The sequence below is a fragment of the Esox lucius genome, chromosome 4 (assembly GCF_011004845.1).
Source record: "Esox lucius isolate fEsoLuc1 chromosome 4, fEsoLuc1.pri, whole genome shotgun sequence".
Classification (NCBI taxonomy): Eukaryota; Metazoa; Chordata; class Actinopteri; order Esociformes; family Esocidae; genus Esox; species Esox lucius.
Genome location: NC_047572.1, coordinates 29,217,663 through 29,242,407, shown reverse-complemented (window position 1 = coordinate 29,242,407; position 24,745 = coordinate 29,217,663). Strand labels below are relative to the sequence as shown.

The window sequence follows — 24,745 nt, the reverse complement described above, 5'->3', positions numbered from 1 at the left end:
TTGCCCTCCACCACCTCAAACATGACATTTTGATACTAAGAAAACTGCAGTGGACCTGTAGGCCTATGCCACGTCGAGGGTACTGTTTTGAGGAACGAAAAAAAAAAACATTCCACTGAGCAAGAACTGTGGTCAGGGTTTTTATTAGTCTTGTTTAATGACACACGGCGAGGCCAAAGGAGGAGGCGCGGCGAGGCAGAGTATTTACCACACCACTTTAGATTTTGTTTAATAAAACGCTGAGCGTAGGCGATATGCTTTAAAAAAAAATGAGTGCTGATTTAGATAAAAAGGTTTTGCATCATGATTTTGTCAATGTCAACCTGATTACAGTCGATTTGTCATTCTCTTGCTAACGCTACTCCTGGCTCTATGCCGGCTCTATGCCGACTGCGCCTGTCTTGACCAATCAGATTCACGGAATCACAGCTCGCGCGGGCCGGACACAACGCACAAAGCTCAAGGTTTTCCCTCCAATTTCCTTCAAAGGCCAAAACTTTTTATTTGGCAATCTGTCCTGACCAACACAAGCAAGAACTGTACGTGAATGAAGCAGCCTTCTTCAACACACAATAATGCAACATTAGAGAACTAACAGCAGGCATAGTCTGTCAACTACAGCAGCTGCTGCAAATCTGGCATACTGTGGCGAATTGTAGGCCTGTAAGACTTGCAGCTTTCGTAAGTAGAACTCTTACCCATAATAAGGAATACATATAAGACAGTGAGCTGGGGAAATTTTATTTTCACCCAGGTTTAAAAATATTGTGCACCCATTGAACAGTGCACATCTACATATCAACCTTTTTCTCTATCTTTGAAAGTATATTTTAATTTCTATTTGAAGCTGTGTTTCTATCGGGTGTCACGTCTGTTAAGAGCCCTCATATAATTAAAACATATTGTGTTATCTTGTGCCTAATTTCTTCCACCGTTTCAAAATAAATGTACAGCATATGCTGCCTTACAGTTCCACCATCACCCAACCACTGCATTCCCTATTTCTTAAGGAGGAATCTAATATATTTGATATTACTATGCCTATGAAAACCCATATTTTAATATGCTGACAGTGGGGCAAGCCTATACATCTCTTAAGAAAGGATCCCTTGATCTGTTTCAGTGATCAAATATCCTTATTGATGGTGGAGGGAAAAAGTGCTGGGCTAAGGACTTATTCCGGAGGCACTCCATTAAGTCAAGTTCAACCATGTAAGTATAATTATTTTATTTCACCGGTGTCCAATGTACTACATTTTTTTAAACACAAGATCCAGCCACAGTCGATATGTTACTTGTACTGAAGCCAAAATAAATTTATAATTTCAGGTTGATAAGCCAATAATACTGTCTGGACAAAACATTTTTTTACTCCATTAAAACGCAAACAGGAGTGGATCCAGGAAGTTGGTTCAGGAGTTTGGCGAGCATACACAGATTTCCACTGAGGTTAGTAGATATGTTCTGTAATTTCTGACCCCTGGAAGGTGTCCAGCTTCCTCTGCGGTGAGGGTGTGATTTCTACTTCAGCTGACAAACTTGTGCATGTGAACTCCCTCGTGTCCTCCTTGTCACGTCTCTAATTAAATACATATACTGCAGGAGTCACTGGGTTAAAGGCAATAATGGCCTCTTTGTGAGGTTTCCCTCCTCGTTAGCTTCGCTTTATGTTGGTCTCACTGACACGCAGAATAAGGAACTATTAATGTTCAGAAAAACTGCCTTTCCAACCATTTAAAAGCAATGTGCTGGATAAGTTGCACTATAAATACTTTCGTATGTAAGATGCAATGGAGAGAGTGTCTGGATACAGCCCATATCTGTGAAGTATTTGCAATACACCACAAATCCCCAAGGTGCCATACTGCCATTATAAACCAGTTAGCAGTGCATTCAGAACAGTACAAATCATAACCTGGGGGTATACAGTGTCATAGACCACGGCTTTCAGCCAATCAGCAATCAGGGTTCCAACCACCTGGTCTTGTAAGTGTCCAAGCTCAGTTGAACAAACTCCACATGTCTGTTCCGTACGAAGCGACATTCCACAGACAGTGTTCCCTTGGTCATAGAGATGACTGAGTGTTTGAACAGATTCAGAAGGGCAAATGTGGCTCATTATAATTAAACACTAATGACGGCCCATTTTGTTTAGTTTGGAATACAAATAATGACTGGAGGACACATTTCCACCCCTGACTGTGAAAGACATTCATTTGATTTTGTGGCATTTATGTGCAGTACTCCCACCGTAAAGCAGATTGGTATCACGTAACACATCCTGTTTTATCTCTCTCACATTCCTTGGAAAAATTTATTCTCCCCAAAATGGGATTGGATGTCACTGTACAAACACGAAACCCTCTACTCTCTTGAACACATTGCTTTCATAGTATCCAGTCAATTATAGATCCAGATTAGGCAGGTAGCCTAGCGCTTGGAGCGTTAAGCAAGCCATTTAACCCCAGTCTGCTAAATGTCAAACGCAGACCCTTTTCTTTAAGACTGTATCTTCATTCCCTTCCAGGAATTGTGAACATCTTTGCTCAAATGTTTCTTCACATCCCAGTGATGCAAGTATACACTGTCTTTCAACACAATATTTACAGTTCATTTTGACATCTCTAATCTGCAATAATGCAGTTAAAGACAAAAATCATGTCTGTAGTGCTATATATCAGATGTGCAGTAGTCCTATATATTGGATCTGCTTTAGTATTACAGCATGTAGCAGATGTGCAGCAGTACTATATATTGGAACTGTTTAGTGCTATGTAGCAGATGTGCAGCAGTGCTATATATTGGAACTGCTTTAGTACTATGTAGCAGATGTGGAACAGTACTATACTGGATGTGCAGTAGTACTACTTTATGTATCAGATATGCAGTAGTACTATGTATCGGATGTGCAACCGTACTATGTATTAGATGTGCAGCAGTGCTATATATCGGATGTGCAGCAGTACTATGTATCGGATGTGCAGCAGTACTATGTATCGGATGTGCTGCAGTGCTATGATTCAGATGCGCAGCAGTGCTATGTATCGGATGGGCAGCAGTGCTATGTATCGGATATGCTGCAGTGCTATTTTTCGGATGTGCAGCAGTGCTATCTATTGGATGTGCAGCCGTACTATGTATCGGATGTGCTGCAGTGCTATGATTCAGATGCGCAGCAGTGCTATGTATCGGATGGGCAGCAGTGCTATGTATCGGATGTGCAGCAGTACTATGTATAGGATGTGCTGCAGTGCTATGATTCAGATGCGCAGCAGTGCTATGTATCGGATGTGCTGCAGTGCTATGGATCGGATGTGCTGCAGTGCTATTTTTCGGATGTGCAGCAGTGCTATCTATTGGATGTGCAGCCGTACTATTTTTTGGATGTGCAGCAGTACTATGTTTCGCATATGCAGCAGAGCTATGTTTCACATATGCAGCAGAGCTATGTTTCAGATGTGCAACAGTAATATGTATCAGATATGCAGCAGTGCTATGTATCGGATGTGCTGCAGTGCTATGTATCGGCTGTGCAGCAGTGCTATTTATCGGATGTATCGGAAGTGCAAAAATGCTATGTATATATCAGATGTGTAGGAATATATGTATTGGATATGCTGTAGAATGGAACATACTGTTTTCTTCTTCTGTCTCTATGAGAAAAGGATGTATGCAGCTACAGTGCAGTGGTGTGACCATTCTGTGACTAGTCAGAATGCTATGTTGACCTAGTGTTCCTGAAACAAACATGTTTATCATATCACTTGCAACGGAGTCTCAGCGAATGATCCCTTGTTTCTCCACACAAACAGAGGCCATTTATCAAACTTGTTTTGATGGACCTGAGTATGCTGTTGTCAAGCGAGCAATGGTCTGTGACCAAGACTGAATATGAATAGCTGTTTTTGCTTATTATTGTGCCGTTGAGTGATAGCGTGGAGATTTTATGATATCATGAGTGTTAATTGAAGCAGCGTTAATGTTATATGGTACACTTATTTGGTTTAGTGTTGCCATGTTCCTTTAATGTCCAGCAACAACAAACAGTAGATAATGGCACATCATTGTAGTGTAAAATGTATGCAATTACAGGTGAAATGCAATTTTAGTATCCTGTTTATTAGATTGTTGTCTTGGCTTTTCATTTTGTTACCCCGTATGTAGATATTAAAAAGTGCAATTGCAATCTGACCATACATATTAAATGGCAAAAAAATAAATAATGTAATTACCAATCAAGAGTGAAAAATAATCCCTTTGAGAGGCAAAAATTGACATAATCACTGTTTAAGAGATCAATGTTGAAACCACAGTTTCCTTTTCTTTACTCTGTGAAATGATGATGTAGGGTTTTAGCAAAGTGGTGTATTTCAGAGAAACTTTGTTTTGTCATTTTTCTTTTACAGAGAACACAGTTGATAATGATGTAAAATAAATGCATTTCCCCCTCAAATTACTCACAATTAGGTCCACTGAGCCTACTGTCAGCAAGGCAAATCAGACCCCTGCACTAATTAAAGGGGAGACATTCCCATTGTTTGCACAAAACATGATAACATTTTCAGGAACAGTGGCCCCTTTGAATAGTGGGAAAGTGTTATTTCATCCCTGAGGCTGCCGTGCGTGTCCTCTAAGCTTGAAAATGTGTCAAAGCGTTTTTGATGGAGGACTCCGAAATACAAGTCACCTGCATTTCTCATGTTGTCGAAAAGACTGTTGAGAGAAAGGATTTGCAACTCTTTGGTTGCGTGCGTGTGTGTGCGCGCGCGCGTGTGTGTGTTTGCGTGGGTGTGTGTCTGCGTGCGTGCGTGTTTATCATCCTTGCATGACTAAGTTAGCCTAAGGTTGGCTTGCGGTCCAGGTGGGCTGAGGGGAGTGACGTGAGGAGGGGAGAGGGGGGAGGCTGAAACGATGACTTACCTTACCCGCGTTGTGAGGCCGTCCTTTGTGTGAGGACCAAAGGAGACCGGGACTGCCTGTGACTCACCGGGTTCAGGTGTCAATCAGAGCCAGCCACACAGTGAGCTGAACGTGACGACAGCACCGTGTGGTCCCTGAAAGGCACTGAAGAGGTGCTTTCTGTGGACGGCACAACGGGACACCTCTGGGTTTTTTTCGCTCGCTTCATGACAACACTGGAGGCTGGGAGGGAAAATGCAACCCCCTTATTAAGGATCCGCAGTGATACATCAGGAGCAAAATGCCCAGAGGGAGTTTAAACACAGTGAAGCATTCAGATATCTAACAGAACGCCTCCTATCCTACGTTTGTCTGCCTTTTTGCCCTCCTTAATCATTATAAGTCCCAGTCAGGCAAATGCACGGGGCCAGGTGTGAGCCGAAGTGGCTCCTACTGCCCTAAACAGGTGTGTATGTTTGGATTGACAGCTACCTCAACGGTGCATCTGCCAAATTAGCTAACTCCCTTCTGCTTCACACTGAATGTCTTATTGTGTAAAAATCTACACACAGTGTGCATTGTGCGGGCGATGATACAAGCTGGGATTGTAGTGTTGGCTATAATCTACTCAGTTGCAGAGCAAACAGAAAGCCTTAAGTGAAAACACAGTCTTTTGTCTCTTATCTTGCTTTTCAGATGTAAGCCCACGTAGCAAAGGATGTTGGAAAGGCATTGAAAAGATGTCAAGAAAATACATTGAGAGAACGTCTTTAAAATTACTTTGTTCGGTGGGAGCAAATAGTTGCAAAAATAGTGGGAGTTTGTGTGTCTAGTGTGTGTATATATATATGTGTTTGTGTGTGTCTGTGGAGGTTAGTAACACTGCATTCATTTCTTGCCATGCTTTTCCGTAGATATCAGTTTGTACGCGAAGGCTTTTGGTGCAGATTCCAAAGATGCACCATTATTCATTGCGAACAGTGCATGACCAACCCGGGCCTCAACACCTCATGCATCAGTCAAGACAGCTGCTCTAAGATTTCACTCCTTAATATCGACATACACTCACCTAAAGGATTATTAGGAACACCTGTTCAATTTCTCATTAATGCAATTATATAATCAACCAATCACATGGCAGTTGCTTCAATGCATTTAGGGGTGTGGTCCTGGTCAAGACAATCTCCTGAACTCCAAACTGAATGTCAGAATGGAAAAGAAAGGTGATTTAAGCAATTTTAAGCATGGCATGGTTGTTGGTGCCAGGTGGGCCGGTCTGAGTATTTCACAATCTGCTCAGTTACTGGGATTTTCACGCACAACCATTTCTAGGGTTTACAAAGAATGGTGTGAAAAGGGAAAAACATCCAGTATGTGGCAGTCCTGTGGGTGAAAATGCCTTGTTGATGCTAGAGGTCAGAGGAGAATGGGCCGACTGATTTAAGCTGATAGAAGAGCAACTTTGACTGAAATAACCACTTGTTACAACCGAGGTATGCAGCAAAGCATTTGTGAAGCCACAACACACACAACCTTGAGGCGGATGGGCTACAACAGCAGAAGACCCCACCGGGTACCACTCATCTCCACTACAAATAGGAAAAAGAGACTACAATTTGCACGAGCTCACCAAAATTGGACAGTTGAAGACTGGAAGAATGTTGCCTGGTCTAATGAGTTTCGATTTCTGTTGAGACATTCAGATGGTAGAGTCAGAATTTGGCATAAACAGAATGAGAACATGGATTCCTCATGCCTTGTTACCATTGTGCAGGCTGGTGGTGGTGGTGTAATGGTGTGGGGGATGTTTTCTTGGCACACTTTAGGCCCCTTAGTGCCAATTGGGCATCGTTTAAATGCCACAGCCTAACTGAGCATTGTCTCTGACCATGTCCATCCCTTTATGACCACCATGTACCCATCCTCTGATGGCTACTTCCAGCAGGATAATGCACCATGTCACAAAGCTCGAATCATTTTAAATTGGTTTCTTGAACATGACAATGAGTTCACTGTACTGAAATGGCCCCCAAAGTCACCAGATCTCAACCCAATAGAGCATCTTTGGGATGTGGTGGGACGGGAGCTTCGTGCCCTGGATGTGCATCCCACAAATCTCCATCAACTGCAAGATGCTATCCAATCAATATGGGCCAACATTTCTAAAGAATGCTTTCAGCACCTTGTTGAATCAATGCCATGTAGAATTAAGGCAGTTCTGAAGGCGAAAGGGGGTCAGACACAGTATTAGTATGGTGTTCCTAATAATCCTTTAGGTGAGTGTATAATGGCACAAGATTCTTCATCTTCATTGCTTTCACAGCATAGATGTTATGCAACATATAGTCTAGACTAGACGTTCAAAACAGCTAGTTGAATTTCATCTGAAAAAATTGCCCTTTTCATAACTGAAAGGTGAATAACGGGGAGTGTGACAAGGGTAAATGTGAGTCACCTTTACACTCAGTGGCCGAAAATCCCAGATAGCACCTTTTAGATATTTGGAAGACAGACATGTTGTTTCACTTTTATCCAACTTTTATCCACTTGCTCTAAACGACTTGTGCACGCATTGAAGTTCCCCAAGTAGTTATTCAATTCACTAACATGTCTCATCGGTCACTGCAAACTGTTCAGTCAGTCCCTTTCAAACCAGTGCTACTTGAGTCTTCATTGCCTTAATGACACACCTTTAAGTGCTTCTTGAAAAGGATCAATACATAAGTGCAGCGATAACAGCTGCCAGGATAGACTGCTCTTCTTGCTAACTCATAAAGGAGGGAGAATATCTAAACACCAACTGCTGGGAGTCCCATTACAGTTCTGTTTATGAGGCAGCCATCTTACATTCAGAAAATCGTCAACAAATGTCGCTTTATTTAAAATCGTTGTCAACATTCACCAGTCATACACGTAATTCATTGCCTGGCCTTGATGTTTTGTAGGTTTGCAGTTGCATCATAGTTTGCAGTTTGCACATACTTAAGATAAATTTGGCAGGCATCTAAACTATGAGAATATAATATGTGTAAACTATGAGCTAATTAAAACTGATGTTGACGTTTGTCAACCATCTTTTTACGGCTCATCAATATTTCAAAGAGCAGCTGCTCTTAGTTCCGCTCAAATGTTCTGGTAGCCTACTCAACAAGATGAAGGGCTCAGTTTGTGATGAACACAGAGGGAGTATAAAATTATATTTTGTTTGATGTATTAAAGAAAGATAAATGATGGTAAAATTACTGTCCTGATAAACACACCTGATGATGACATTATTTCCTGAAGTTCCGTTATTTCCCAGAGGAAGGCTGCGTTGCGCAGTGTGTTTATGAAAGTAGGGACGAGGAGAGGATACAGACCGAAGAGGGATTATTGGACTGGATCTGGTTCTGTCTCTAAGGATCCAGATGTTTGTGTTTAGCCCACTAAACATGCTTAAGGATTTTGACCTCAGAACTACAGATTAATTTAGTTCTAGACAAATTGCTTCTAACAGCAGAGAACTGTCAACTCAATACAATTGATCAGTTATAGTAATTAATGAGAAGTAATGCATTTTAAAACACAACAACACGATCATGGTGAGCAGGAGCGATATAATAAGCGAGGTGGTAAGAGACATGCTGTCAGAAATGTGCTGTATACACCCGAGAGCAGGTGAGACCTCAACATTTGAACAGAGATTGGACAGATAATTGTGAGTAAAGGAACAGCTGTGCACACCTGCTTGTTCTTCAGATGTATTTTGGGCACATTTTGTGTGGTTGAATAAAGAGCACTTCACACAAATATTGTCCAGTCAAACATTATGGATGTTGAACTTTTCTTTGACACTGGATTTAAGAAGAACCCGAAAATGCTCTCAGGATCAGTTAGCTTGGTGGATTGCTTCATTGCTACAATAGTAAAACTGAATAGATAGTAATTTATTGGCAAGGAAATGACAAAAACTATACTGTAGGGTTCTGAAACATCTCAAAAACACAAACAAAATAGGTTGAATTAGTGAGTTGGGAAGTCAACCCTGTTTTGTAGGGCTCATTACGGCGGTGGTGGTGGTCTTGTTTGTGGCCATTTCTGCCAGGGTATCTCACCGGTCGACAGGGCAGGCCGTTTTATTTCCCCAGAGACAAATACATTCCAAGCAACATGATAGCAACAAGCCTGGAGACCCCCAAAGCACAGTGAGATTATGTTCCGAACTGACTAAAAATAAGATCAAGCCGAGCCGGTTCCAAGACGTGTGGTCGGGCAGAAGAACTTGGGGATAGTTTGCAGCTGTATGTGTTTGCTGTGGTAAGGCTGCCGTCGCGTTTGACTCAACTGCTTTGTATTATTTCAAACAGGGCTAAAATATTCTCCTTCATCCATAACCATCCTTCCATCGCACAATATTTGATAGAAGCTTTTCAGCAGCCAATCCCGTCACGCTCAAAATGCGCTACCTTTCCAATTTCAAATCAGATAATAATATTGATTGTAGTTAATGTACCTCAGTACACAATTCATTGACTTTGGCATCCCTATAAACCTCTTTAAGAACCCCCGCACGGCTTTCAGACGCCAAGATCAAGGTCTTTTCTGACAGTTTCATCTTTCAGACTTTGAACCTTGGTTCATTCTGCCAGCATACTTTTAAAATGGAAAGAAATGTTGGCCTTGCAGATTGGGCTGACCTTTCTGAATTCCAATTAAAGGGGTATTTTGGTTTTTACCATGTTAGACCAAATTTTTCAATCCTAGTGTTGAAGCATTATCCAGAGAGCTGTTCATTCATTTAGTTTTCTAGCTGCGTGCGCAAGCATTCCACCGACGTTGGACACATCAAAATAAATACTTCAAAATGTCCCCACAATGAGCTACACAATCACCTCATTTTCCTTGAGGTCTATTATACGCATGTCAATGCAAAAACACTGCTATTTCCACTATTATCACTTGAACTGTGTTCACTTCCTGCTTTGCCGTTTTCACTGAGCTTATTTCTAAACACGCTGCCTGCTATCCTAACCACGTACACCTCCAGTGAGCCTGCTTCTCAAGGCTAAAACGGTGTCGTTGCCGATTTCTAGTGCTACGCCCTTTAATCTGTATTTCAGTGTGTATAGCCTCGCAGCCTGTCTAGACAAACACGAGATAAAGAAACATGCCTACTCCATTTTGTCAGTGAAGGGAGCAACACTGGCTGTAAGCACCTATTCCATTTTCATGCACACTTCGTGATGTCTGCAGAATAAAACAGTGTTAAGTTTTTTTCAAAAGGCCCTCTGAAAACATTATCGTCTTTAGAATTTTATGGGGAGAGGGTCAGGAAGATATTTTGGGGTACTGTAAGGCTCCAGCTTGCCACTAGACGGCCAGATAAATCTCTAAAATGGAACAGTGACTGAAACAATTTCCTGGACGACGCTTCAACACTAAATGTAAGTGGAAAATTAGATCTGACATAGAAAAAAACGAAATATCCCTTTAACCTACTGAAGTTACTGAGTGGAAAGAGAATTAACTTTAAACCTGGTCAGGAGAAGTTTAGTCAATTCAAAGGCTCAAAATGGCCGACTGACAGCCTGGGCAAAGTGGTAGTGGCACAGCGGAATTGTTTTGCAGCCATTTTCGGAGAACTGTGACCGCTTTCATTCGGACCAATATATCTCAGATCTAGTGACGGGGGCATGAATAAGGAGGGTGAAGTTGCTGAGTGGCCAGGAGTGGGTGATGGAGATAAGGGGAAATGACTGGGCCTAGAGACGCCATCGCTCTGCCTGTCTCAGTACGCCACCCACATTAATTAGCGGGTATAACTCACCGCTGATCTGACACCGCCGACTCATTTTGCGCTGGCTCTGTGAAATCACTTGGAAAAACAGACGACCCCTGATCAAAACGCTGGTGTGGCACCTGTGGTGAATTTCACAGTTTGCGGTGAGAGATGTTGTAGACACTATTTGCCCACTTTTATCTTTGCTCACATGGGACCATGAAATAGATGTTCGCTACATGCCAAGAACGGTCAAGGGAGAGATCACATTTCATCACTGTTTCCATTATTGACATTATCTTAAAAGTCTGTGTCATTGTGCATAGTAATTTTGCTATTTACTTTCGGTAGTTTTAGGAGGTCATGATTTTTTCCCCCCCAGGGTTCCAAAAAGGGACTTTTTTTTTTTCCCTCACGGAGTCACATGCAGTTCATATTTTTGTATTTCTATAGTATCAGAAAGAATAAGAAGGGTTTCCAAAATACACTTGATTGTCAAATTAAACTAAAGAGATGAGCTCTATTACAAAATGTCACTTTTTCCAAGATAACAATGAAAATGCTTTTGAGTTTATGAATTATATAATAATTATTATTGTAATGATACTAAAGAACTTCGTATTTTTTCCCCCCAATAACACATGAAATGCATTTATTTCAATGTTTGAGTAAGGACTAAATTACTCTTCACTGGCAGGAAAGCAGGTACATTTTCTTAGCAAATTAACAAAAATGGTGACAAGCAAATTAACAAACAAAGGCCCGTTCATTTCAGTGAATGACTCCAGTGCCATACCTTCAGCACATTTAAATCCCTGAATAGCACCGAAGGGGTGGTTATCAGTTTTGGCAGCCCTCCTTGGTAAACCCAAAGCATTCTCCTCCATATTCATCAAGGGGATTATGGGCTGACCTCCGCCTGCCATTAATTCTCAGCTGACACACACACCTACCACAGCCCACAGAGAGTGTAAGTAAACCTGACACCCGGCCAATTACGTCTCTCCGAGGTAAGGCAAGGGTGACGGCGGGGTGTCGTGGAGTGTGCAGGACGGTGGCAGCGGTGGGATTCCCGGCCGGATCAATTCACTGTTTGCTTGGACGGGCCACATTAATAGGAGCACTTACATCCTGCTCCTGCAATCCAGGTTGAGAGGAGCAGCCTTGTGGTCTCTGTCACGGAGAATCACAGTGCGTGAAAGCAACTGCCCTGAATCAAATTGACAATGCGATATTTTATTTAGAACCGTAGTATCATTGCGGTATCGTTCAATACCAGGGCGTGCCACAGCCGGTCGAGCCCCGGATGAACCAATGGGAGGTGCACAGGTTACAGAGGCAGGGCATTTGACATCTTTAGCAACTCTTTGTGGCGTGCTGGGCACCTGCGAGTTGAATGAGGCAGACGGTTAAAGAAATATTCTTTCATTTGGAGGACACGTCTCCCTAGCTTCATCTCTCCTGAGCGTGTTGAGAGCTATGGTGAAAAGTTAATATATGCTGATATCATGAAATCGGGGCATACATTTGAATGAAAAGATTGAAGTACATATAAGGCTTGAGAAGGATTTATTTTTTATTTTTTGTTTTACCTCAATCAACCCTTATTCTCAGTTTGAATGTGTGAAGACTATTTCAATTACATTTTAAACACAAACCATAATCCTTTGACCCTGAGTCCCCTAACAGTTCATGCTGTACTTCTGAATTATAATCAGATCCAATTAAAACACATGCCCCATTTCCTAATTGGTGAGTTGGGGCATTCCCGCACTTCCCCGTTTCAGGCCTTTCACATGAAGGCCAGGATTAAATTGCCGTTTTTAAGATAATAAACAACCCAATTAAAACCACTAGACCCCATCAGCCAGTGCCGGGTTGGAATTCAATCGACAGAGCACTCAGAGTCTGGCCTTGATAAAACACAGAGCTTATTCACCTGTAGTACGTGCCTGGTCCTGCACTGTCTGGGTCTGACTCATCCACAATGAAGGAATGTGTTACAGGAACTCAGCAAAGGGTAGCGGTGCTAGCCATTGGAGCACAGGACCCCACTCCCTTTGTATTTCCTTTGTATTCTACCATCTTTTTTGTTGTTGCTAGATGCAAATTCGGTGTCTCATCGGAAAGGAGAATCTTTTCCCATATAGGTGTTGGCCAGTGAATTAAATGTATCTTCGCCATTACTTTGTCACTGTCACTGCAACCTGGTGATGATGGGATTTTTAAATTCACCGCAGTGATTTTCCAGAAAGAACTGCGTCCGCTTATGGTGAAATAAAACTAAGGACAGCTTCTTTGAACGTGACCCTGGAATTGATTTGTCAATTCCATTGGATGGATTAGACACAGACGCTTAGCAGCACGAGGGGCTGAGGTGTTGTGTACAGCAAGTGATACTGAACAAAAGGACCTCAATCCATTACCATCACACCTGAGGGATACAAACTCAAGCAGATCACAGATGTTCAGTAATACGTGGAGGAAGATGGTCAAGAAAGAAGCTATAGATAGAAGTTTACCCAACTGAAAACCTACAGTGGGGAGAACAAGTATTTGATACACTGCCGATTTTGCAGGTTTTCCCACTTACAAAGCATGTTGAAGTCTGTCATTTTTATCATCAGTACTCTTCAACTGTGAGTGACGGAATCTAAAACAAAAATCCTGAAAATCACATTGTATGATTTTTAAGTAATTAATTAGCATTTTATTGCATGACATAAGTATTTGATACACCAGAAAAGCAGAACTTAATATTTGGTACAGAAACCTTTGTTTGCAATTGCAGAGATCATACGTTTCCTGTAGTTCTTGACCAGGTTTGCACACACTGCAGCAGGGAATTTGGCCCACTCCACCATACAGACCTTCTCCAGATCCTTCAGGTTTCGGGGCTGTCGCTGGGCAATACAGACTTTCAGCTTCCTCCAAAGATTTTCAATTGGGTTCAGGTCTGGAGACTGGCTAGGCCACTCCAGGACCTTGAAATGCTTCTTACGGAGCCACTCCTTTGTTGCCCTGGCTGTGGGTTTCAGGTGGTTGTCATGTTGGAAGACCCAGCCACGTCCCATCTTCAATGCTCTTACTGAGGGAAGGAGGTTGTTGGTCAGGATCTCGTGATACATGGCCCCATCCATCCTCCCCTCAATATGGTGCAGTCGTCCTGTCCCTGCAGAATAGCATCCCCAAAGAATGATGTTTCCACCTCCATGCTTCACGGTTGGGATGTTGTTCTTGGGGTTGTACTCATCCTTCTTCTTCCTCCAAACACGGCGAGTGGAGTTTAGACCAAAAAGCTACATTTTTGTCTCATCAGACCACATGACCTTCTCCCATTCCTCCTCTGGATCATCCAGATGGTCATTGGCAAACTTCAGATGGGCCTGGACATGCGCTGGCTTGAGCAGGGGGACCTTGCGTGCGCTGCAGGATTTTAATCCATGACGGCGTAGTGTGTTACTAATGGTTTTCTTTTAGACTGTGGTCCCAGCTCTCTTCAGGTCATTGACCAGGTCCTGCCTTGCAGTTCTGGGCTGATCCCTCACCTTCCTCATGATCATTGATGCCCCATGAGGTGAGATCTTGCATGGAGCCCCAGACCAAGGGAGATTGACCGTCATCTTGAACTTCTTCCATCTTCTAATAATTGGGCCAACAGTTGTTGCCTTCTCACCAAGCTGCTTGCCTATTGTCCTGTAGCCCATCCCAGCCTTGTGCAGGTCTACAATTTTATCTCTGATGTCCTTACACAACTCTCTGGTCTTTTGTCCATTGTGGAGAGGTTGGAGTCTGTTTGATTGAGTGTGTGGACAGGTGTCTTTTATACAGGTAATGAGTTCAAACAGGTGCAGTTAATTCAGGTAATGAGTGGAGAACAGGAGGGCTTCTTAAAGGAAAACTAACAGGTCTGTGAGAGACGGAATTCTTACTGGTTGGTAGGTGATCAAATACTTATGTCATGCAATAAAATGCAAATTAATTATTTAAAAATCATACAATGTTTTAGATTCTGTCACTCACAGTTGAAGTGTAACTATGATAATAATTACAGACTTCAACATGCTTTGTAAGTAGGGAAACCTGCAAAATCGGCAGTGTATCAAATACTTGTTCTCCCCACTGTATTTCACCTCTGCAAAGACAGAAGTAGGACTGAGATTTGCAGACAGTATGATACCGTCGCTCTGCTCAGGAGTAGATCTGGAAGCAAGTATATTGTGTTCTGTGTTCACATGTCAGGGCAGCTGAATCTCATTCCTGTGAAGAAACCCTCTGATGTGAATGTATCAGGCAGCTACAGTATATGATGGATGTGAATTTCAAATTTGCAAGCTTGGAAACACTGAGTCAGAAACGTATGGAATGCCGACTTTGTCATACTACAGATGATACCGGATACATCCTAGAGTAGCCAAAGAGGAGTAGACGATGAGCAGAGAATGAATGAGAGTCACGTTTCCTACAGAAGGAGGGTAAGAGCAGACTGCACATTACAATATCATGCTACCAACAGAGCTTGAGCAAACCACTGAACTGGTCATCCTCCTCCAGGTAAATGAGCGTGCCAAAAAAAAAAGAATCACACCATCTGCTGCAGCACTGCACACAGAAAGCCAGATGGCACAAAACTACTCTTCTATGTTGCAAAATGCAAATCATGCATTTACAAAAATCACAGTGTAGCTGAATGCGAGTAAAAAACCTAAGAGGTTCTGAGTTTTTTGGACAGAAACAGCACATCACCAAAAACAGTAGAGTCAAGACGTGCCACGTGTATCATGAGAAAGAAAACACCATATTTCAGCTGCTGAAGATGCTGTTGCCTCCTCAGCTACTCCCCATTCAGTGAAGATGAAACCAGACAGACAGAACACTGTGTTGCCGTGAACTACAAAGGCATGGGTAGAAGACTCGTTGAGCAGGAAAGTCTTGCTGGATGGAAGCAGTGAGAGGCTTAATTTGTGACCTTGTGAAGAGCCTAAAGCTACCACTTCAGCTAACAGGCAAGAGACACTCACCCTTCAAACGTTTGGCTCCTCTGCTCCAGCCACATGACAACACAGCAGGGTGAAAGTCATCTCGGAGAACGTCTCGGAGAATCATGAGGTGGATGTAACAGGAAATGGGTGGGGGCGGGGATTCAGCCGGGAGGAAATGCAACTGCCCTGGGTGAGGGGGTCGATCCGCGCGGCCAAGTGTGAATTGTCTTCTTATAATTTACTTACTTATAATAAGTCCTGATTTACTTGGTGTTCAGGTTATGCATTGACATGTGACTGCACTCTCCTAGCATGTTGCGCCTTGTTCCTGTCCTCTGGTAAACGTGTTGTGCTCAGGTGACAAACTAAATTTTTCTCTGTGACAACACTATGGGTGTAATCCAGCCAAACAAAACCATCCCATGTCCCAGAGGCTTTACTGATTCTAAAAAGGGTACTCATGAGTTTGTAGCTCCCACTGTTTGGTCCGAGGCTCATGTAACGGGGAAACAGGAAATACAGTTGATTGCACTGTTGACAACAGCCGTGTTAGACCTGATACCTTTTCACTCATTACCTATTCAGAGTGCATCAATTGTCATAACTACGTTTTCGCTTAAAAAATGTTTACTCAATATGCAAACACACATTTGGAGTTAGACTTGCAATGAGAAAGTAGCACTAACAAAGCGCCGCGATAAGTTGAAAACATGATCACGCAGACCCTTGCCTGGCATAAGGACTGCAGGGCTAAATAGTTGGCTTGCATGCTTGTTATTTGCATTTTTAGTAATTGTTTTGTGGACTCAGAATTGATCTGACGGAGAGCCGTAAAATGGATTAAAATCATGACAGCAGTTTCATTGTTTTCAGGCTGCAGCGAAAGATAATGCCGGCTAGCCCACCTACAATGGCAAACATCATTCTATAACAGATTCTTGTAAACTGATATATATATATATATATATATATATAAAAAGTATATTGACATGTCAGATTGTAAACCCAAAGAGTTTTGTGGACCAACGAGCTGAATTCAATCATTTTGGGGGTAACTTTACACTCCCACAGGCAACTTTATGAAGGCAATCTGTTTGCCTTGAGTTAGCCTCCTCTTGATAAATATCTCTGCTACTTGTCAACAACGGGAAACGTCCTTTGACCTCCGACATCACCTCTCAGATGTCTAAAAACCCCATGAGTGACACATTAGTGTTTAGACCCTTAGTAACTGCAGGGAGTATCTGTCCCACGATACCTCAGAAGTCGACGGACGATAATTGACATTTTCATCCATTACTACCAATAAATTATATTCATTTCATGTATCAAAATAAATCTATTGTAGTGTAAAAACTGTTCATTTCTAGGTTTCTTGGGGTGAGGCAAACATTGTATTGCTCTGCAAGACGTTGAAATAAAATGTGTCCTTTGTTTTATGAACACTGTTTTATTCATCTATTTTATTCCAAAATGGATTCTTACTGCCCTTTCATAATCCAGGAAATCCTGTAAATTGGTTATGACACTAATAGAAAGGGGAGACAGATTTCTCACTGGTTGTATAATTCTGATGTATCCATTTGGAACAAATTCTCGCCCACCAAATAGATCAGAGAATGTTGAGCTACATTACATTTGCCCTAGATTATGAAAATGTTCTCATCAATGAAATAATTTATCTCAACACAGATTTCTCTTCCCAAAGCTAGAATCTATTACAATGTCTAGTAGACATGATTCTTTGACAAAGTAGAAACATTTGTAAATAAAAAATAAATGTTTAGGACTGGGAAGGATTAATTAGGTTATTGCAGCCTTTACAAAGTAGGCATTGCCAAAATGAAAATATGGAAATAAACATGCCAATAGGATCTTGGTAGCTTGTGCTTGGCTCTGCCCACTGCCTTCCATTTTCTACCCGCTATGTTTAATTTGCTCCTTTTGGAAATGACAGGCTGTGGTGTATGTTGGGTAAGTTATTAAAATCTGTGGTTTTGGTGTTGTAGATCCCAATTTTCATGTATGTCATGAATTATTATATTAGTGAGTGGCACCAGATATTCGTTTGGGGAAGTAGACATGAAATTAATTTACATAAATACATTGGTCTTTTGTTAAACAGTAGTTAACAATGGTCTTTAATAAAAAACAAATGCAATTCGGAAGAAAATACATAAAATGCTCACCACATGGGTACTTCAACATGCAGTCAATACAGGCAACTGAAGGCACGAATGTACACAAATGTGAAATAACAAAACAAGCTTAGGCGTGTGTTTCAGTTTGTATGTGTATGTGCATAGGTGTGTGAGTGTGTGGTAGCCAGTATGGATTTGAATCACTATGAAGCACTCACATTTCAGTATTGCAGAGAGTTATTTTGTGATCGAGAGGGTTACACATGTACACCATAGCACATATTTGGGAGGGAGTGGTGGAGTTTTACTGCTTTTATTTTTTACCACTAGTAACCACCAGAAACCACCAGTCAGCTCAAGTTACATTGCGGAAAAGAAAATGTTGATCTGATGGAAGAACAGTGTACAAGAGCAATTATTTGTCGAGTAGAAGCTGTGTTTCGATGTAATTTCGATATAATCCCCATTCAGTCAGTCTGGGTGTTTTTTTCCAGTATGGTCTACATTTATTCTCCCTGGGCAATCACCGGCTAAAGAGGCATCTGTAATAGAAACAGAGTAGCCTGCAATTATACAATTCTAGGCATGGAAATATAGATCACCCAGATTGGTAAAACCAGATCAAAATCTGAAAAAATAGAAAAGAGTCACATCATCACACTATATTCTCGAACAGTACACCCCTTCCTGTCTTTACGGAAATTGCATTTAGGACACATCTAAATTAGTAAAGACGCTCAAATATAGGATTTTTACTTAACTTTTAGTCTCAGTCAGTAGGTTGTAGGTTTTTACACTCAAACCTTAGTTTGTTGAAAACAACCATGCCAGGAACATGAGCAGTGCATTGACCTGGAAGCCCTACCTGTGGGTGTTTCGTGTTTCTTCACATACACTAACTATTCCCTTACCTGTTTAGGCTGGCGAACTGGTAAGATGGTTAGAGCACCAACCAATGAACGTTAGCTAGTGATACCTCAAAAAATGTTTGCTTTCTGAACTGCTCACCTCATGGTCTGGGTTCACTTTCCTGATAGAAAAGGCTCACCAGGGTTCACTTGACTTGCGCTTACATTGTCCTAGTTCTAATTCTAGCTTTGGTTACCCTGTGGGTTTGGTTCAAAAAGTACCCTTGCCCGGATCTATTCGTTTGAGTTTGTACGTAGGCCTCTACAACACCTATGGGATTTTTGCCTTTGTGTCCCCTCATATTTATACCCCGTTGAAACAGGAACCCATGGCTTACCACTTAAATATTCCTAATCACTCAGGTAAACTTAAAACCTAACATATGAATGCCAATAATTGTGCCAAACATGTTTTGGAGAAAAATCTTTATTTAATTGATTTCACATTTATTTCTCTTCAATCATTTTATTTCAAGTTAAGCTTTGATTTTTGTGAACATTTTGAATGAAAGATTAAGTAGATGAAACTCTGTGGTTGTTTCATCAACCTCTTTTAAAATGTATGGACTCTCTGGATAAGAGCATCTGCTAAATGACTAGAATGTAAATGGGATAAAGACAGAATCCAAACAACCTCTGAATGACATGGCAGCTGTTGAATTTCTTATGGGCTCTATCGGTAGATCTGCCCCAGTTAACCCCTGTCTTTCGTTAAGTCCCACTAATTTAGGATGTGTCAGCTGGTGGACTTAATTCAGTTCACGGCACCATGCTTCTTTATTTACAGCAGTTCCCTTTGATGCTCACTGTAGCCCGGCAAGTTTAACAGTGACCACAACTGTAGAAAACGCCTAGCAGCAGACGCTTGTGATCCTCTGGAACTGACTGGACAAGAACTGATATATTAAGGCTTTGTGCTGGTGTCGAAGGAAGTGAAATGTCAAGACGCCTCTGCTTTCCCTTGTCAAGTGTGTTTCGCTATGTATAACTCTGGCTTACAGTGCTGGCCCAGAAAATACACTTGGAGATACATTTCAGAATTTGGACTAAGCCAAATACATTACTTCTTCCTGTACATAAGTTGGACCAGGATATTCTAGAAATGTCAGTGCCTCCTACTGCCCTAGTTTTGTCCAACTGTTCCAAGAAGTGAGATGACTGAACACAAAAACTGGCCTCAGTGGCTTTAAATTCACCAAAAGCAACGCACAAGCAAACACAAATACTCACCGTGCCTTACAGTACAGCGTTTGATTCATGGCTGGATGGAGAGAGGCAAACCTATGGGCATGCAGCACATGAGGGCTTCAGCTGGGACCGTATTTCTCACGTCTGTGGAAGATGAAGGCCTTTGGTTTTGTCAGCAGAGCGGCAGATGAGATTTAGGGACCTCGTCAGCACTGGACCGCACTGCTGCAAGGCAGCTCACGGAGGATGTCGGCACTTGTCAGACGGCCAACGACATGGATCGGCTCTCGTTATACAGCCGTGCATGATGCCCTCAATTAGGGGTGGCCGTGGACACGCTTTATTGTGGGCTATGGCTGACGGGTGTTGCCAGAGAGTCCACCGTAAGGATTGTTTTCCTACCTGCCTGTGGATGTGTAAATGCATACGTTGGCAAGGGTTTTCTGAAAAATTTTTGGAAGTGGGACACCTATACCGATAGCAATGGGTGAATAATACAGGTACTGTCTACAAATAGTTTTGAAAAACAGGATATTGAAAGACGTGCAGAATGGTGACTTGTAACTATGCACAATTTGAGTCAAATGTTAGATGAGTCTCAAGTGCAGATGGACAATATGGAAGATTTTTAAACAATTGTTGTAGCTGTTGTAATTGTAATTGTTGTATCTGGTCTCATCAGACCAAATCAATTTATTTCTTATGGTCTAAGTGTTCTTCTGTTGGCATATCATAAGACTTTTACTCAGGAGTGGCTTCAATCTAGACAGTCTACCATGAAGGCCTGATTAGGAGGTTCTCCCATCTCTGCAGAGAAACTCTGAAGCTCTTTTAGAGTGGCTACTGGGTTCTTGTTCACCTCCCTGACCGAATGTCTTAGTTTGGCCGGACGGCCAGGTCTAGGAAGAGTCTTGATGCTTCCAAACTTCATTGATTTAACAGTGTTAGAGCCACTGTGCTCCTGGGAACTAGCAATTCTGTAGCAATTAGTTGACCCTCCGACCAGGATGTCTGATATTCTTACACAAAATCACTTCAATTTATGTTCAAACGGTGTCATACTGTATTGCAGCATGCAGGGTGATCTTACTAATGGCAGCCTCTGGTGGCTACAAATCAGTATACATCATCTGTACTGTGAAAATGACCTTTTCTCCCCAGAACATGATTTTGAAAAATAATGAAAATAACCTTTTCTGACAACTGTACCATGACAAAGATCTGCAAATGTACTCATGGCATTCAGGATGTTTTTCTCATACCAGAATGTACACTGTTAACAACAGCAAGACGAAGAACCACAATATGGCCACAGACATAATAAGTGCTAACCTTGAAGCTGGCTGACAAGCCTGTCGCCCAGTCAACCTTCAGGCTGCTATCAAACATTTGTGAGGCCTATAGATTACCAATTTTCTGTATGTATTTGTATAATCAACAACAAAAATCCTATTTTTCATATGAGTATTCAGTTATTTATTTTTATAAACCGCATGTTATAAAACGGATTACATAAAATGCAGACACATGAAACCACGTCAGCATAACTGCCAGTCTGCCAACTGTCCTGCAGTCAAAACAATATCCTCTGACTCCATTGACACTTAGCCTGTGGTTAAACACTGCACACTTTCTGAGCTCAACATCCACTAATGTATCCCCACCAATCCCCACAACATCATGCATTCTTCAAATGCCTCCGAGACGTGACGGATTGCCAGCAAAACGTGGCTTATTGAGTATTGTTTCAATATTCAGCACTGATTCTGAGGCCAGCATTCAATGTTTTCATTCACTCCACATCCATCCGACACAGTGTTGCCAGCTGGTATTGACGTGTGTACATCAGGACATTTCTAGTATAGATCAGAGGAGGAGCATCAGGAGTTGGCACTATTTCATTGGTTAAAGGCCCAGTGAGGTCTTGATTTAGTTTGTTGTTGATATTCCCACCCTTTCATAAGGTCGAAATAACAGCCTTGCATTGTTTAAATTGCAATAATGCCCTCTTTGTGTATGAGCTGTTTACAAGAAATGCCTGGTATGTCAGCCTGTATGGGCTGAGACGGTACTTCTGGCCAACCGCGTGATGTCACACAATTGATATATAATAGACCAATAGTGCGCGAGCCAGAGGGGTCAGCAAGTTCACTAGGGCCGATGACGTCTGAGAGATATTTTTCGCATGCTCCGCGTATGTCCCTAGAATTGGTAAATGAGTGATAGTGGTGCAGCAGAGTTAGCTTTCTGTGTGCACTTGGTTTAATCTCCCCACACTTCCCGTTCATTTTCCTCTTTGTGACAAACTATGTCCATGTGCAACAATGTATCTCTCACTCATACCAGTCAACTATAACACACTATCATTGGAAAAACGTACAGGCACAGCCATGCATCAGACACACAAGAGCTTATCCGCAGAAACATCTGTGTGATCAAGTAGCTACATTTTTGTAACTTCACTGATAGAGGCATTCATTTGTCCACAAACAGAAACCTATATTTATTTGTAATGAAATATCTTCTAATGTTCATGGTGCCGTGCGATGAACATGACACTGATGTGTCAGGTATCTTTTTCTCTAGCTCCGAGATTTTATTGAAAAATTATGCTGAAAGATTTATTAATTTTTTTGTTGCTTCAAGATTAGACTATTGCAAATGCTCTTCTTTCTAGTTACCCTGATAAGATAATAAATTAACTTAAATTAGTGCTAAACGCGGCTGCTAGAATTTTAACTACAACAAAAACTATTGATCACATTGCTTCAGTATAAGCGACTTAACCCTGGCTTCCTAATGATTCCTGCTGACACTACCCACATCCCACCTGGTTGTCTCTGTCCTTGTTCACCTGGTCATGCAGCTGACTTGGATTCTGTTAAAAGACCCTGGACGCAACCTGGATGCATTTATTGACCTGCTTGTCATCTGAACATGCAGACACATTGGTGTGGCCCAAAAGGTCACATACCATTGTAATCCCTTATAATCTTCACCTCTCTAGGTTTCAAACCTACCAGGGAGTTTTTCCTAGCCACTGTGCATTAACTTTTAATTATTGTTCTCAGTATTTTGGTGATGATGTGCCCAAACAGTTGCAACATTACATCTTCTGATATATATAACAGATATACACTCACCTAAAGGATTATTAGGAACACCTGTTCAATTTCTCATTAATGCAATTATCCAATCAACCAATCACATGGCAGTTGCTTCAATGCATTTAGGGGTGTGGTCCTGGTCAATACAATCTCCTGAACTCCAAACTGAATGTCAGAATGGGAAAGAAAGGTGATTTAAGCAATTTTGAGCGTGGCATGGTTGTTGGTGCCAGATTTCACAATCTGCTCAGTTACTGCGATTTTCACGCACAACCATTTCTAGGGTTTACAAAGAATGGTGTGAAAAGGGAAAAACATCCAGTATGCGGCAGTCCTGTGGGCGAAAGAGCAACTTTGACTGAAATGACCACTCGTTACAACTGATGTATGCAGAGAAGCATTTGTGAAGCCACAACACGCACAACCTTGAGGCGGATGGGCTACAACAGCAGAAGACCCCACCGGGTACCACTCATCTCCACTACAAATAGGAAAAATAGGCTACAATTTACACAAGCTCACCAAAATTGGACAGTTGAAGACTGGAAGAATGTTGCCTGGTCTGATGAGTCTCGATTTCTGTTGAGACATTCAGATGGTAGAGTCAGAATTCGGCGTAAACAGAATGAGAACATGGATCCATCATGCCTTGTTAACACTGTGCAGGCTGCTGGTGGTGGTGTAATGGTGTGGGGGATGTTTTCTTGGCACACTTTAAGCCCCTTAGTGCCAATTGGGTATCATTTAAATGCCACAGCCTACCTGAGCATTGTTTCTGAACATGTCCATCCCTTTATGACCACCATGTACCCATCCTCTGATGGCTACTTCCAGCAGGATAATGCACCATGTCACACAGCTCGAATCATTTCAAATTGGTTGACAATGAGTTCACTGTACTGAAATGGCCCCCACAGTCACCAGATCTCAACCCAATAGAGCATCTTTGGGATGTGGTGGAATGGGAGCTTCGTGCCCTGGATGTGCATCCCACAAATCTCCATCAACTGCAAGATGCTATCCTATTAATATGGGCCAACATTTCTAAAGAATGCTTTCAGCACCTTGTTGAATCAATGCCATGTAGAATTAAGGCAGTTCTGAAGGCGAAAGGGGGTCAAACACAGTATTAGTATGGTGTTCCTAATAATCCTTTAGGTGAGTGTAGTTAGTTAGCCAGCTAAAATTCATGTTTGGGTCTAATGCATGTTATATGTTTGGTGATAAAGTATGGTATTCATGAAACCTACGAAACCAGACGATTTAGAAAGCCTTTTGGATAATTCTTTCCAAATGTCTGTGAATAGTTTAAGGTTTTTATTTGTCCGCCACGTGTGTTGTTTGTGATTTCTACATCACCAGTGCCGCGCACGGACCATTCCAGGAGCACGTGTCAAAAAGGAAATAAAGGTTCTCCACCGAAAGATTTATGCTGCGAGAGGACCGGGCGTGGACCGGGCGTGGACCGGGCGTGGACCGGGCGTGGACCGGGCGTGGACTGGATGTGGACGTGTGCCCAGTGTGTCGACCGGATCAAATTCATTTCACTCAAGTATGGTAATGGTCAATGACAGTTGTGCAATAACCAGGCATTCGGGTGTTTAGCAGAAATATTATAAATAATAAAAAGACTTGCCAAACCTTTTCCAAACCCTTTTCTAGCTGTGCCTCTAAACGTTCCCAAAACAGAGCTAATTGCCCCGCAAACTGGGTGATTTCTAATCATTAGTTCCAGCTGGTGCTTTCAAATCTGGTTGTGTTA

General features: G+C 42.0%; 1 long non-coding RNA gene across 1 annotated transcript; it reads left to right on the top strand.

Moving 5' to 3' along the window:
• Nucleotides 1-1,139: 1,139 nt before the first annotated feature.
• Nucleotides 1,140-24,411, top strand: LOC109615712. The gene is made up of 3 exons (XR_002196684.2): nt 1,140-1,212; nt 1,330-1,449; nt 24,346-24,411. It is a non-coding gene; the product is annotated as an uncharacterized LOC109615712 (long non-coding RNA).
• Nucleotides 24,412-24,745: the final 334 nt, after the last annotated feature.